The sequence below is a fragment of the Anabrus simplex genome, chromosome 12, assembly GCF_040414725.1.
Source record: "Anabrus simplex isolate iqAnaSimp1 chromosome 12, ASM4041472v1, whole genome shotgun sequence".
NCBI classification, from domain to species: Eukaryota; Metazoa; Arthropoda; class Insecta; order Orthoptera; family Tettigoniidae; genus Anabrus; species Anabrus simplex.
The window spans coordinates 90,626,794-90,641,306 of NC_090276.1; the positions used below are offsets into that span (position 1 = coordinate 90,626,794).

Below are 14,513 nucleotides of genomic sequence, written 5' to 3' on the forward strand. Positions count from 1 at the left end.
CGAATATCCCCGGTGCCGTTTGAACAACGTCGCAGGCAGCGAGGATTCTTCTTCAATCTCTACAAGTGTCTCACATGGCCCCATAAGAAGAAATCAAGTGGGATGAGATCAGGTGAACGAGCGGGCCACAAAACACGACCTCCTCTTCCTATTCACTTGGCAGGGAATGTCTGATCCAGGTGTTCACGAACTCTCTGTCCAAAGTGAGGTGGGGCTCCGTCATGTTGGAACCACATCCGTTGACGAAGGGCAAGTGGGATGTGTTCCAGACACCCCGGCGTCTGTTAAGAAGGGACGGACGTTAAACAATTCCGGACTGCGGTTCCTCATCTCAGTCCTCCATCATCTCTGAAAGTTTGTAACAACATCACGGATACATCCTGTATATCCTTACTAAACAATTAATTGATATATTTTATTTTGAAAGTGAAATATTTTGTAGGGATTGAAATGTTTTATCTTAACATTTTTAAAACTTTACTGTACTGACATTTGATTTTAAATAAACTGGATCATGCACCGTACTTTCTGGGTTGTAAAGACATTGACGACACATTCGATCTGAGTTCACAGAGTCTGTCTTGGGCCACAACATTTCGTTCCTTACGAGTTTCAGTTTCAAAAACAATCGGGAATAATTAGCTCTAAAATCTGATACTTCGGCAGCAATTTTCACTGTTTCTTTAATAATAAATGGACGTACCGTCAATCTATGTGAGAAAGCATATCGCTCAGACAGCAGGTTCAATATAATAATAATAATAATAATAATAATAATAATAATAATAATAATAATAATAATAATAATAATAATAATAATAATATAATAATAATAATAATAATAATATTAATAATAATAATAATAATAATAATAATAATAATAATAATAATAATAATAATAATAATAATAATCGGCAGACAGGTGCAAACATCCGACAATTACTCTACATACTCACTGTACAGTAAACACAAACCTTTTCGACCTATTCTACACATACATCACGATGTCACCTTTTCCGTGCAGAGTGCCTTTTGGGTAAAGCTATTTATTCACATTTTTTTTGAAACAATATGCGGGCCCGTTAAACCCTGGGTCGCCCACATTGCCCACGTCACGCCATTAAATCCTCCCTCCACGATTTAATTTTCAACGTAAACCCCTCTCTGAACACCCTCCCTGTTTAGAAATGACCCTAGAAATTACTTCAGCGGGTTCCATGCCGGGTCAGTCCAGTGGTATTTGGGGTTGCTCAAATTCGTCAGTTTTGTGTTGGTAGATTTATTAGTACCTTAAAGAACTCCTGCTAGACAAAATTCTGGCACCTCAGTGTCTCTGAAACCGTAAAAAGTCGTTAGTCGGATGCATGATATATTTATTCATTTACACGATTGTTCCCCTTAAGGAAAGCGATTGAACTTGAATACACGATGCCATCTTCGGGCGTTTTTCCTCCTTTCTTCCCCAAATCCCGTCATCCTCTGTGAATGCTTCCTCTGTCCACTTTTTCCGAGGTTGTCGTGATATTCTTGACTCAAATTTTACATTTGTGATTTTATTTTGACACTCGGCGCGGCCCTCAAGATTCGCTATATTGATTTGTTGTAGGTCCCTCTGAACCTCTTTTAGCCATTCCCTACCGCATTTACTCTTTGTTACGATGTTTGAAAGGTCGTTCTGCGGTCTGTTCATCCAGATGCCATTTGTCTTGACTGCCCCATAAACCGAAGAATTTTTCGTTCCTGTTTTTCTATGTCCTTAATTTTACAATGACCGTCTATCACCATCGTTTCGGCTGCATAGGTTGCTTCTGGAAGAATTACTGTTTTATAATGCTGTAATCTTGCATCTATCGAAATGTAGTGAGCCCACGTTAGCTTGTAGGCCTTCTGTAGCTTGGTGGTTCTTTGTTCATCGGTTTAGTCCCGAGGACTGTATAGTTTCACCAAGGTATTTAAAATGACTTACTTGTGCGATTTTACCGTATTGTGTGATTAAAGGGGATTTATTTTCAGGCTGTCTTTCTCGATTTGTAGTCCGGTTTTATACGCAATTTCATGTACTTTTTCCACTCCGTGTATCGCTTCATTTCTGTTGTCTGTAATAATGACGCTGTCGTCCGCGAAAGCGAGACACTTGACTATAATTCGGTTCTCTTTTTTCATACCTAGTTGCATGCCCTTTGCATGAGGCTCCCGTTTTCTAATGATATTTTCTAGGACAATATTGAAAAGGATAGGGGATAGTCCATCCCCCTATAGTTTTTATTTCAAAGGGCTCCGATATTTCGCCCATGAATTTCACTTTCGACACTGTTCATGTTAAGTGTCTGTTCAATGATGTTTCGAGTCTTTCTGTCTATCTCGAATCTATTATTATTATTATTATTATTATTATTATTATTATTATTATTATTATTATTATTATTATTCCTTTAGCCAAACAAAGTACTTTACTGAACTGCGGTTAAACTCGTCAGCTTTGGTTCAGGAGGCCAACGCTCCGCTAGCTGAGCTACTCGACAAGGAGAAGAAGATAGTGTGCTTTACTTTTCTTCCCATTAAAACGCCTTCCGCACCACCCAAAGCTGAACTTGCCATCGTTCTTGTGGGTACCAGGCTTCAAATGGGATATTAGTAATATACCTACTGTGTGCTCGTTAACTTAGACTTTCAATCTTAGGAATACGAATCCCTGCCCTTCCTAGGGGATGGCTGATGCTTCAGCTGGCATCTGTCCTATCCTGCCTCTCTTGTTCAACAATTGCTCTCTTTCGAACGCGACGGTATTAGGTTTACAACGCCTAGAAAGTCTTTGATTTTCACACCCTTCTCGGTTCTCCCCTGATATAAGCGACATGCCATCTGTCAAATTATAGCTGCAGGAGAAGATCCTATCAGAATGTGGGCCTCAGTTCAATACCCGGAGCGGTTGATTTTGAGCTGTATAATTTGGTTTGCGGTTAATATCTCCGACACCAAATGACATGCGAAGGTACTTAAGTCGCAAACTTCAAATAGGCCTATTCAATATTTGAGTTTGAATTTCTTTTGAAAAATGGGCAATTTGACCGGGTAAATATAAATCTCGGTCCCCCATGCACGATAAACTCTACGTTCCTTAAGGACAAAGTTATAAGGAGTCAAACTGCTTAATTTGCTTCATATCGACTTGTGAACGTACACTCCGACCTACGAATACAGAACGATACCTTACGACAATTAGGGCACACTCGGTACTCCAACGACATTTCAACATGATGATACTCGACTCTGATTCCGGTGGAACAGCCACCACACCAACCAGCACTACTGATGTCCAACTCCCCTACATTCAGTGTCTGTTCGCTGGGAGTCTGCGATGAAGTTCCAGACTTTTCGGGGTGCGGCCGGAATGAGAACATTCTGTATTACACCTTCCAGAAGATCCAAGACGAAGAGAACATTCGAGGGGGAGGGGCTGTTCACTAGGAGCTCTCAGCTGACCCACTAGTTGCTTTCGGGAAACACAGAAGGGGGTTGCTAAACACCCGTGTCGTTAGGCGACCAGCCAGGTAAGTTATTTCACAATAAATAATATGAACCCTAATCAGAGAGAAAAACTGGAAAAGATCCGACATTTGGAAAAATGAAGGTATTGGTCAAAGAAAGACAAGGGCCACGAAGGGCGTGAAAATGAAAGACACCCTAGGCTCCAAGTCCTCTAAGACCGTCGGGGTCGGGAAAGAACAAGAGCCGCAAAGATCAGTCTATTTATTTATTTGTTTATTGAACAGACATTGCCGACTGTGATGCAGTTTGTTTCTCATTGTAGTTATTTCGGCCACTTGTGAATAAAATTATGTTAAATGCACTGCGTAAGGTGAGTTCCATTTCAGTGGTGGTAGTGATTATTGTCTTAAGAGGAAGTACAACAAGGCAACCATCCTCTACATAACCCTAACCAGAGAGAAAAAATGAAAGGGATCCGACATTTCGAAAAATGAAGGTATCGGTCAAAGAAAGACAAGGGCCACGAAGGGCGTGAAAATGAAAGACTCCCTAGGCCCCGAGTCATCTAATACCGTCGGGGTCGGAAAAGAACAAGAGTTGACCGAGGGAGGTCGAATAGGGTATATAAAAGTGAGGAGCCTGGCACAAGTAAGTGGAAGCAATGTCAGGACTCAGGGCCCCGTAGTCGCCATATTGAGAACCCCTGGGCCCCTTTTAGTTGCCTCTTACGACATGCAGGGGATTCCGTGGGTAATATTCTACCGCCCCCACCCACAGGGGGAATTTTCATTTCACTGGAAGCCAAACTACGCTGGGCGATGCAGTCACGAAAACCCAGCGGGACTCCCCACTCCTAGGTTATTCTTTTCTGTCCTTATTGGACTTTATAGACGATGCTTGCCAAGTTGTACTTCTCATAACCACCACTACGTCCTTTCAGTCCTTCATTCTGTATTACAGAGGCACGATCATACGAATTCTTTTGTCTAAAACGTCAATTAGTGAGCAGTGTTCCCCACAACCCCTTGGGCTTCGAGCCCGCCATTTCAGCTGCCATGGCGACGCTGCTTGTCATTACCGAGCGGCGTGGCTCTGCGAGACGAGAGGGTTCGAACCCCTGAGGACAGGTCCTTCCACCTCCTTCGATCTTCAATACCTCCTGAACTGAGGTTGGCGTCAGGAAGGGCATCCGGCCGTAAAACATGCCATATAATTTAATATCGTCTCGATCCCACCCCGTATCAGGGGTAGACATACAGTGATCGAAATGGTTTTCTCTAAACAGGATTTAAGTTAGAAAATACAAATTTGTAGAAACAAAACACAAATAAAAAAATACATTCGTGGAAATTGTGAAAGGCTTATTATTATATCGAAAGATGAAATGAATAAAGTTTACACAGAAAAATAAAAGTTGTGTAATTTGCTTCTTGGAATTTCTTACTTTCAAAGTTATCGGATGCTGATAATGTCTTCCACACATGGTACACTACTTCACGACTTATGTAAAGATTTATATTAAGTAATTATTTGGATCCTCTGTGGTGTAGTGATTAGTGTGATTAGCTGCAACCCCCGGACGCCGGGGTTCGATTCCCCGCTCTGCCATGAAATTTGAAAATTGGTACGAGTGCTGGAACGGGATCCACTCAGCCTCGGGAGGTAATAATAATAATATTTATTTATTTAGTCTGATCCAGGACACCCTAGATTTGCCATAAGACACAGAATAATGCACAATAACAATTTTGAGGGAAGATAAAAAGATTAATGTTTAAAAAAATGATAGGTTACAATTAATCATGTTAAATGGCATGAACTCCATATAAATGGTGACGAAGAATCGAAACGGAGTATTTGATGAGTGAGACGACTATCTCATCCTGTAGGCTTCTCGCTAGTTTATATTTTTGTCGCCATGTGACGAAAGATTTGGGAATTGTTCCCGTCGCGCCAAAGAAAAGTCCAGTCACCGTAATTTTTTTAAGGTTATACGACTCAAGAAAGAAAGGGATGGTTGGATTATAGATATCCTTTTTCTCATTGTCTACGTCAGTCGGCTGAGAGGCTGAAGATTCAAAGCGTACCGTAGGATCAATAATTTCTGCTTCGTTCCTCCGTCTGTCAATCGCTATAATATCAATCCTGCGAGTGCTGCCTCCTTCGGCGAGGCAGTGGACTTCTTCGTACACTTCTAGATTTTTGAGATGAAGAGCATTAGCAATCAGCTTTCTGATGATGTTATGGCGTTTGATCCTTAGCAGTTCTCCTTGAGGGCAACTCCCCAGCACATGTGGTAAGGTTTCATACTCACTGCAGTGTCTGCAGTGGCCTGTGCTGGTGGAACGTCCCGGCAGAGTAAGTACTGGTCCAACCATCGCGGTCATCTTCAACATCTCCCTCCATTCTGAACAAGTTAAACCATCTCTTCTGGTAACCCAAGAATTAGCAGCAGGAACTTGAGCAAATAACTCAACACCTCTTCCTTTTTGTGGATATGTACACCAAGCTTCAAATTCGCGTGTTCTAAGTATATCGCGCAGTTGTCTAACATATTTCGTTGATGTCTCTTCATTGAGTTGAAGTTCAGATAGGCAGCGAGTTTTTTTTGTTGTGAAATTTCGAACAGCATTTACGTGCGAATCATTCACAGCTTCTAGCTTAAGATTGATGTTCAGCTGTTGAAGGTACGCTTCCCAAGTAGCGCGCATTAGTGCTAACCCTTTATATTTGTGGCTCGAATAGATCATACTTGTCGGTGTGTCACTCGGAAGTTGTAGAATTTCTTTAAGTGCGCTTCTGATCATGTTGTCGGCTTTTAACAGACTTGATTTGGGAATTTTCTCAACCGAAACAGTCTGGAAGGGGTATATCAGTGTAGGGCAAATAAACTGATTTATTACAGTCAATTTTTGATGCGGTTGGAGTAAGTGAGTCCTGGTAATCTGATCTAGGTTAGCTTTCAATTTTTCAAGTACCTGATGTTCATTGAAGACTAAAGTATGTCTGAAAGTTGCCCCTAAATATTTTATTTCTTCACTACCATTTATACTTCAAATGTTTCCAGAGACCGTCACGATATCATCAGAATGAAGTTTACCATTTTCTATAATAATGGCATTTGATTTGTCTGCATTTATATGCAAACCTATTTCTTGAAGCAGATTTATGACAGAAGTGACTAGGATTGAAGCTGCTGCTTGGTCTTTAGCTATGATCACCAGATCGTCGGCAAAGCATAGGGATGTTAAAGGTACTTTGATGTCTGTGAGTTCATCAAGGATGTGGTTTATACCCCAGTTAAATAAGAAAGGTGAAATGTGATCTCCTTGCATCACTCCACATTTGATGTTTATCTTATCTGTATGACCACGAGCAGTTTGAGCTTGTGTTGTGTTTTCTGTGAGAAGGTTGACTAGTAACTTCTTAATGGATCTGGGTAGTATAGAGTTATCTATTGTCGCCTTTAAGTGACTGTGTCCAATACTATCGAACGCCTTGCTGATTTCGAGGAATTCTACGCAGCCTGAAATCTTTTTCATTACAGCTGTTCGTAAAATGCCATCAACAATATTCACGTTAATGAAAGAGCCAGGGGTCATGAGAAAACCTCTTTGGAACTGGTTCAAAGGGATGTATTCCCTTACAATTTTATCAAGGATCTTACTTAATATGCGCCGAATAATGGAGCAAATACTAATCGGTCTCCATTTGGACAGATCATTCTCTTCACCGCCTTTATGTATAAGAACAGTCCTCGCTTCCTTGAGAACCTCAGGAATGAACCCACTTTCAAATATTCTTCTGATTATATGGGCTAAAATATTAGCAGCAAGTGGAACATAAACAGATTTCAATAAAACCTTATCCGGACCTGGGCTAGTGTCAATTGCTATGCTCTTGATAATAGAGAAAACTAACTCTTGAGCTACGGTATTGAATAATAATAATAATAATAATAATAATAATAATAATAATAATAATAATAATAATAATAATAATAATAATAATAATAATAATAATAATAATAATAATAATAATAATAATAATAATAATAACTGGGGTGGGGGCCCTCAACCCCGACACGGCGCGTCCCATATGGCTGATAGGGGAAGCTCCTGTAGATATGCAGGACAGGTGTGAATAAGGCTTAGCCAAATAAGCACCCGCGGATCAACTGAGGTAAACAGAGAAATGGTCAACGGCCTCGACGGCAGAAGAGGACATATCCCAATGGCAGAGAGGGCGGAAGAACCGATCAAATCCACTTCGCGTCTGACTTGTAGCAAGCGGCAAGTGGTCAGCGTCTGATCACCAGAGGTGCGGCTGTAAATATGCTCCAGGAACTAACAATCCCTGGTTCTACACCACTAGCGAAAGCTAGAAGATTGCTTACAAGCTAACATGACTCGTACAAGTAAAGACAAAATTACCCCAGGTGGACAATCCACCCACTCTAAAGTGGCAACCAAGCATTCGGATTCTGGGGAGCTTGGGCGAATACGAGAGAGCAAGTCGGAGTGCTCTGATAAACTTCCACGAAAGACTCACACTTTCATTGGCACATTCAACATTCAGACACTGATTCAAACAGGAAAACTGCACAATCTCACAACAGAACTTACAAAGCAGAAAATAATTCTGGCCCTACAAGAAACACGCTTCACTGATTCAGAAACGATGGATTACAATAATTATAGGATCTTCAAAAGTGGAACAAACAAGAAAATTGGTAAAGGAGCAGCATTGTTAGGAATGGCCTTCTGTGTAGACAAAAAAGTTTTGGATTCAGTAATAGAGGTGAAACCCATCAACAATAGGCTTATGACCTTAAGAATCAGGCATACAAACAAAAAATACACCTTTATTAATGTGCATGCACCAATAAATGGAGACAATAAAAAGGAGCCTGAAAAAACAGAAAGATTCTGGGAAGAACTTGAAACAGAAATGGCCAAAATCCCTAAAAATGATGTGAAAATTCTACTCGGTGATTTCAATGCACAGCTTGGCAGAGAATACAAATACAGGAGGACAGTGGGAGACTATCCAGCCCACAGATTCACCAATAAAAATGGCACACGCCTCATTGAGTTATGCCAACAAAATAACCTCAAAATTATGTCAACATCACTCCGGAAGAATCCCAAAAAGCAAAAAACTTGGCGATCACCCATCCATCATTTAGGAGAATTTCAGATTGATCATGTGGCAATTTCATATGATTACCAAAAGGAAATTCATGATGTGCAAGTGCGCAGAGGTGCTAACATCGATTCGGATCATTATTTAAGCAGAATCAAAATTAAATTCACACCCAAAGGGAAATTCAACAGGAAAACATCGGTGATTCCAAAATTTGATCTGCACAAAATCAAGGACTCCAAAATTTCAGAAGAATGGGAAAAACGACCTGCAGAGAGCTGGGAGAATTTCCAGACTAAAATCATCGAAACGGCGAATGACCTAATCCCTCTTCGCAAGAAACCAAAATATCATTGGTGGAATCAAGAATGTGAGACCGCACTAGAAGAAAGGAAAAAGGCATTTCAAAACTACAATTGTAACAAATCAGAAGAAACACAGAAGAAATTCTTCGAAGTTCGCAAGCATGTATCCAAGATTTTAAGACAAAATAAACGGAAATACGTCAATGTCCAACTGAAGTCAATTGAAGACAACTTCAAAAATTACAACACACACGATTTCTACAAGACCTTTGCGAACCAAATTAAAGGATATTCCCCACAGAACCTTTGCTTTCGGAAGCACGATGGTAAACTAGCCTTGACAAATAAGGAAAACTGCCAAGAATTAGCTACATATTTTTCACAGCTTTTAAATTGTCCAGAACCCAAAAAGAGATTCCCGAAAGTACAGCCAGAAATCATACCGGAAAATTCGGCACCACCAACTCAAGAAGAAATTTATTCACATATCAAGAAACTTAAAGACAACAAAGCATCAGGGGAAGACGGAATTGTAGCTGAACTTCTGAAAAATTTAGGCCCAAATTCACTCAGAGAAATTACACAAATAATCCAAAACATTTGGCAAACCGAAAAGCTCCCGGATGACTGGAAGATTGCTCTAATCCATCCACTACATAAAAAAGGCAGCAAGTTAGACGTAAACAATTACAGAGGAATCTCTCTTGTATCAGTCACATACAAAATACTATCAGCCTGTCTCTTGCATAAAACACAACAACAATTAGAACCCAAATTATCAGAATTTCAAGCAGGATTCAGACCAAACAGGTCATGCCCAGAACAAATTTTCAACCTCAAAACCATACTTAAACTACGAGCCCTCAGACAAAAGCCTACAGTATGCACATTTGTAGATTTCAAAAAGGCATATGATTCGATAGACATACCCTCACTATTCCAAATTCTAGAAGAGAGAGGACTAGATCCCAAAACCCTAGAACTCATAAGACAAACACTAACGGGCACAAAATCTAAAGTGAAATTTATGGGAGAAATTTCAGAACCCTTCGACATTCAAACAGGTGTGAGACAAGGTGATGATCTCTCTCCTATTCTGTTCAACGTCGTCCTAGACAAGGTTATGGAAGAATGGGAGAAGGAACTCAAGAAACGTGAATCTTGGAAACCGATCCGATTGAGCTTTCCCAAAAACCACCTCTACGTACCATACCTTGCATTTGCGGACGATCTGGCGATTTTAACAGAGGATGAGGAGACTGCCATCAAGCAGCTTGAGATACTTAAGGAATCTGCAGAAAAAGTGGGACTACAGATTTCATTTGAGAAAACTAAATTCTTCTGTTCAAAGACAGATATCACGAGCCTGAGAACAAAATACGGTAAAATCGACCGGGTCTCGTACTTTAAATACCTCGGAGAATTCATCGAACCGACAGGCCTTGAGAAGATCTCACAGCAAAACCGTCTCCAAAAAGTCAAGAAGGCATTAGGGTTAGTTCAAGACATCTACAACCAAAAATGCATGTCAAGACAGACAAAAATTCGGCATTACAACACAGTTATAAAACCAACAGTCCTTTACGCAAGTGAAACATTGTCACTTAACAGTAAACAAGAATTAGAAGAAATAAAAAAGCAAGAGAGGAAGATCATCAGGAAAATCCTAGGAGCAAGATATACCCAAGATGGTTACAGACTACAATCAATCAAAACAACAGAAAAAGTTTCAAACATTGAAATTGACATTAGGAAAAGACGAATGAAATTCTTTGGACACCTCACAAGATTACCAGAAAATCGACTGTCAAAAAGAATATTAAATTATGTTAGCTCACTTAAGAATTCAACACCTTGGCTGGACGAACTTCGAAAGGACCTAAAAAACGCAAACATATGTGCAACAGACATTTTAGAAAGAGACACCTTCAGACACAAAGTCAACAAGTGGGAAGTTACATCAGAGCAACCAAAGCAAAAACAGTGCAGACCGAAATGGTCGGAAGAACGTAAACAAGCCTTCTCAGAGAGAATGAAAGCCTATTGGAAGAACAAGAAGAACCCAAAGAAAGCTTGATTGAGTTGTTTGCTTAACGTCTTCCATTATTGGGAGAATACGCTAATAATAATAATAATAATAATAATAATAATAATAATAATAATAATAATAATAATAATAATAATAATAATAATCTATATATATAAAATAAGAGTTTTGTCTGTACATTGCTCAGAATTTCAAAAGAATTGTATTTCTGTATCGTTCATGTCCATAGCAACAAGGAAATGCACTTTTTACTTTTCCGTAATTTCTGTCTGTCTGTCTGTCTGTCTGTCTGTCTGTCTGTCTGTCTGTCTGTATGTATGTACACGCATAACAAGAAAACGGCTGAAGAGAATTTAATGAAAATCGGTATGTGAAGTCGGGGGATGAGCCCCTACAATCTAGGCTATAAATCATTTTACTCACGCTGAGTGAAATGGTAGTTTAGGGGAAGACCTAAAATTTAATCATCAAATATTTATATTATTAGTGGTCCTATCGATAAATACTACATAACCAAAGTTATATAGAATTAAATTTCCGATCATTTATGTCATACATTGTTGTCGCACCGGCTTTGATAACACAGATATTCAGGAATTTGTATTTTTGTTGCCGAGTCCATATCAACGCCGAGCCACGAGAAAATGGGTTAACAGAATGTAATGAAAGTTGGTATATAGAGTCGGGGAATAAGAAACTACAGTATAAACTATAAACAGTTTTATGCGCCCTGTATGAAATTGTAGTTTAGGGGAAGACGCCTAAAATTTCATTTTTAAATACCTATGTTATTGGTCCTATCGAAAAGTACTACATAACAAAAGTTATAGAGAATACAATTTCCGACCATTTATGTTTTATTCCGTTTCACCGTACCGACTATGATAAGAGTGGTATTCCAGAGTCGGAAGGAAACTAAATGTGAAGGCCTACAATATTGAAAGCGCGTAACATTGATCAACAATAACATTACATTGACTATTGTTTGTTGTGGTGGCCTTTGTGTCTTCTGTTGCCACACATCTACGATTGTTAGGATGAAAATTGCCTTACGTCGCACCGACACAGATAGGTCTTATGGCGACGATGGGATAGGAAAGGACTAGTAGTGTGAAGGAAGCGGCCTTGACCTTAATTAAGATACAGCCCCAGCATTTGCCTGGTGTGAAAATGGGAAGCCACGGAATACCTTCTTCAGGGTTGCCGACAGTGGGGTTCGAATCCACTGGATGCAAGCTCACAGCTGCGCGCCCCTAACCACACGGCCAACTCGCCCGGTCGTACTGCGTGTAACAGTCTGCCTGAATATTAGCGGAAAGTAGCTGGGGAGTTGGATAACTTTCTTCTTTAGCATGCTGTTCCTCTGGTTCATAAATTTTCTGATACTACTGGTACATAACACACTGGTTCATCATAGCATTCGAGCTGTTCAATCCGTACTCTGAGGCACTGATTGGAATGAGTAGTGTGCATATTTAAGAGAATTATGGCAGAGGAGTGTTCACGGCTGTCTGTAGCCTGGTCATTCCAGCTCTGGAACTTTGGACTGTTAGATCGGCACCGTAGTACTGTTCGTTAGAAGTGAGAAAGTGTGCGGTTTTTCATTTGATCGAGTATTTTATACGATAACATTGTCCGGCTCCATGGCTAAATGGATAGCGTGCTGATCTTTGGTCCAGAGGTCCCGGGTTTGATTCCCGGCCGGGTCGGAGATTTTAACCTTAAATGGTTAATTCCCTTGGCTCGGGGACTGGGTGTTCGTGCTGTCCACAACATCCCTGCAACACACACCACACACAACACTATCCTGCACCACAATAACACGCAGTTACCTACACATGGCAGATGCTGCCCATCCTCTTCGGAGGGTCTGCCTTACAAGGGCTGCACCCGGCTAGAAATAGCCACACGAAATTATTATTATTATTATTATTATTATTATTATTATTATTATTATTATTATTATTATTATTATTATTATTATTATTATTATAACATCGCTACTTTCCTACTGACGTTTTTGTAATGGCCTTTGTTTACTTCAGTTACAAAAACCACAAGGTCAGTCTTTCTGAGAATCCCGTAGCGAAGCGCGGGTACATCAGCTAGTAATAATAATAATGACGTGTGGCCTCTGAAGAGGCCTGTTACACGTCTTTCGAGGTGACGCCTTATAGGCGACCTGCGCTTCCTATGGTGGTTCTAATGATGAAGACGTGACACACACCCAGCCACCGAGCCAGCGGAAATAACCAATTAAGGTTAAAATCCCCGACCCGAGCGGGAATCTTACCCGGGACCCCTTCGACGAAAGGCGAGTCGGACGCCTCGGGAGGTCAAGTGAGTAGAGGGGGTTCCATTCCCATCTCAGCCATCCTCGAAGTGGTTTTCCATGGTTTCCCACTTCTCTTCCAGGCAAATACCGGAATGGTATCTAACTCAAGGCCACGGCCACTCCCTTCCCTCTTCCTTGACGTTCCGATCTTGCCATCCCTCATAGCAGGTGAGGCCGCCTTGGCGAGGTACTGGTCCTCCTTCCCGACCCAAAGACTCACTACCCTTGAGGCGGTAGAGGTGTAATCCCTCGGTAAGTACGAGGAAGTAAACAACCCTGGAGGGCAAATGCATGAAGAAAAAACAATTTAGTTAGTAACAACACACTCCACCTTTCTTATTACGACCTTAAAACTGAATTTAAAGTCATTGCACTAATAACAAACAATGTTGGGAATGATCTTGACTGATGGCCCTGACCATCGAGGGAAGGTCCTGCATTGTTAGGATAGTTCACGAGAACAATACATACCCATCTTTTTCTAGCCAAGCCCAATGCATAGAAAGTTTGTGGCATTTCTAGATGTCCAGTAGATAACGCGACTACGGCTTAAACTCTGGTTCCGAGTGAGTTGGCCGTGCGGTTAAGGGCGCACAGCTGCATTCGGAATATTGTTGTTTCTAATCTCCACTGTCGGCAGCTCTGAAGATGGTTTTCTATGGTTTCCCATTTTTTACCAGGCAAATGTTGGGGCAGTAGGCCACGGTCGCTTCCCTCCCACTCTTGTCCCATCGTCCCCATAAGACCTACATGTGTCGATGCAACTCGTAAAACAAAAATCTTAACATGGCACGGAAAGTTTCATCTGGCCCAACAAAGTGATAATTTTCACGTGTACGGACTAAACGTTAATTTTATTTCTAGAGGTTTAAAAGTGAACCTGACAGATCGAGCAGCTGTGTTATGTAATGAAGACACAAGCAGGCGGCAGACAGCACGATCGATAACCGCGGGGTATATTTGGTTCGGAAGAGAAATAGCCTATTAGACTTCTCCCCATGGGGTGAGTACAGCCACAGCTGAGCAGTTCTTACTAACATTATAATGCTTGTCTCAAACAAGCAGCCCGTTTGGCAGAAGACCGGGAAGGACGGAAACGATCCTCGGGATTGACGGAACGAGAATAATACAATAGGTGCAGTTCAATTTTTTCTGTCCTAACATAAAGGGAAAACTGCTTAACAGAATTCCT

General features: G+C 40.8%; 1 protein-coding gene across 1 annotated transcript in view; it reads right to left on the minus strand.

The window, feature by feature from the left end:
- Window positions 1-14,513, minus strand: part of LOC136884548 (endoplasmic reticulum aminopeptidase 1) — a 241,319-nt gene that overhangs the window by 104,153 nt on the left and 122,653 nt on the right. The window lies entirely within an intron of this gene.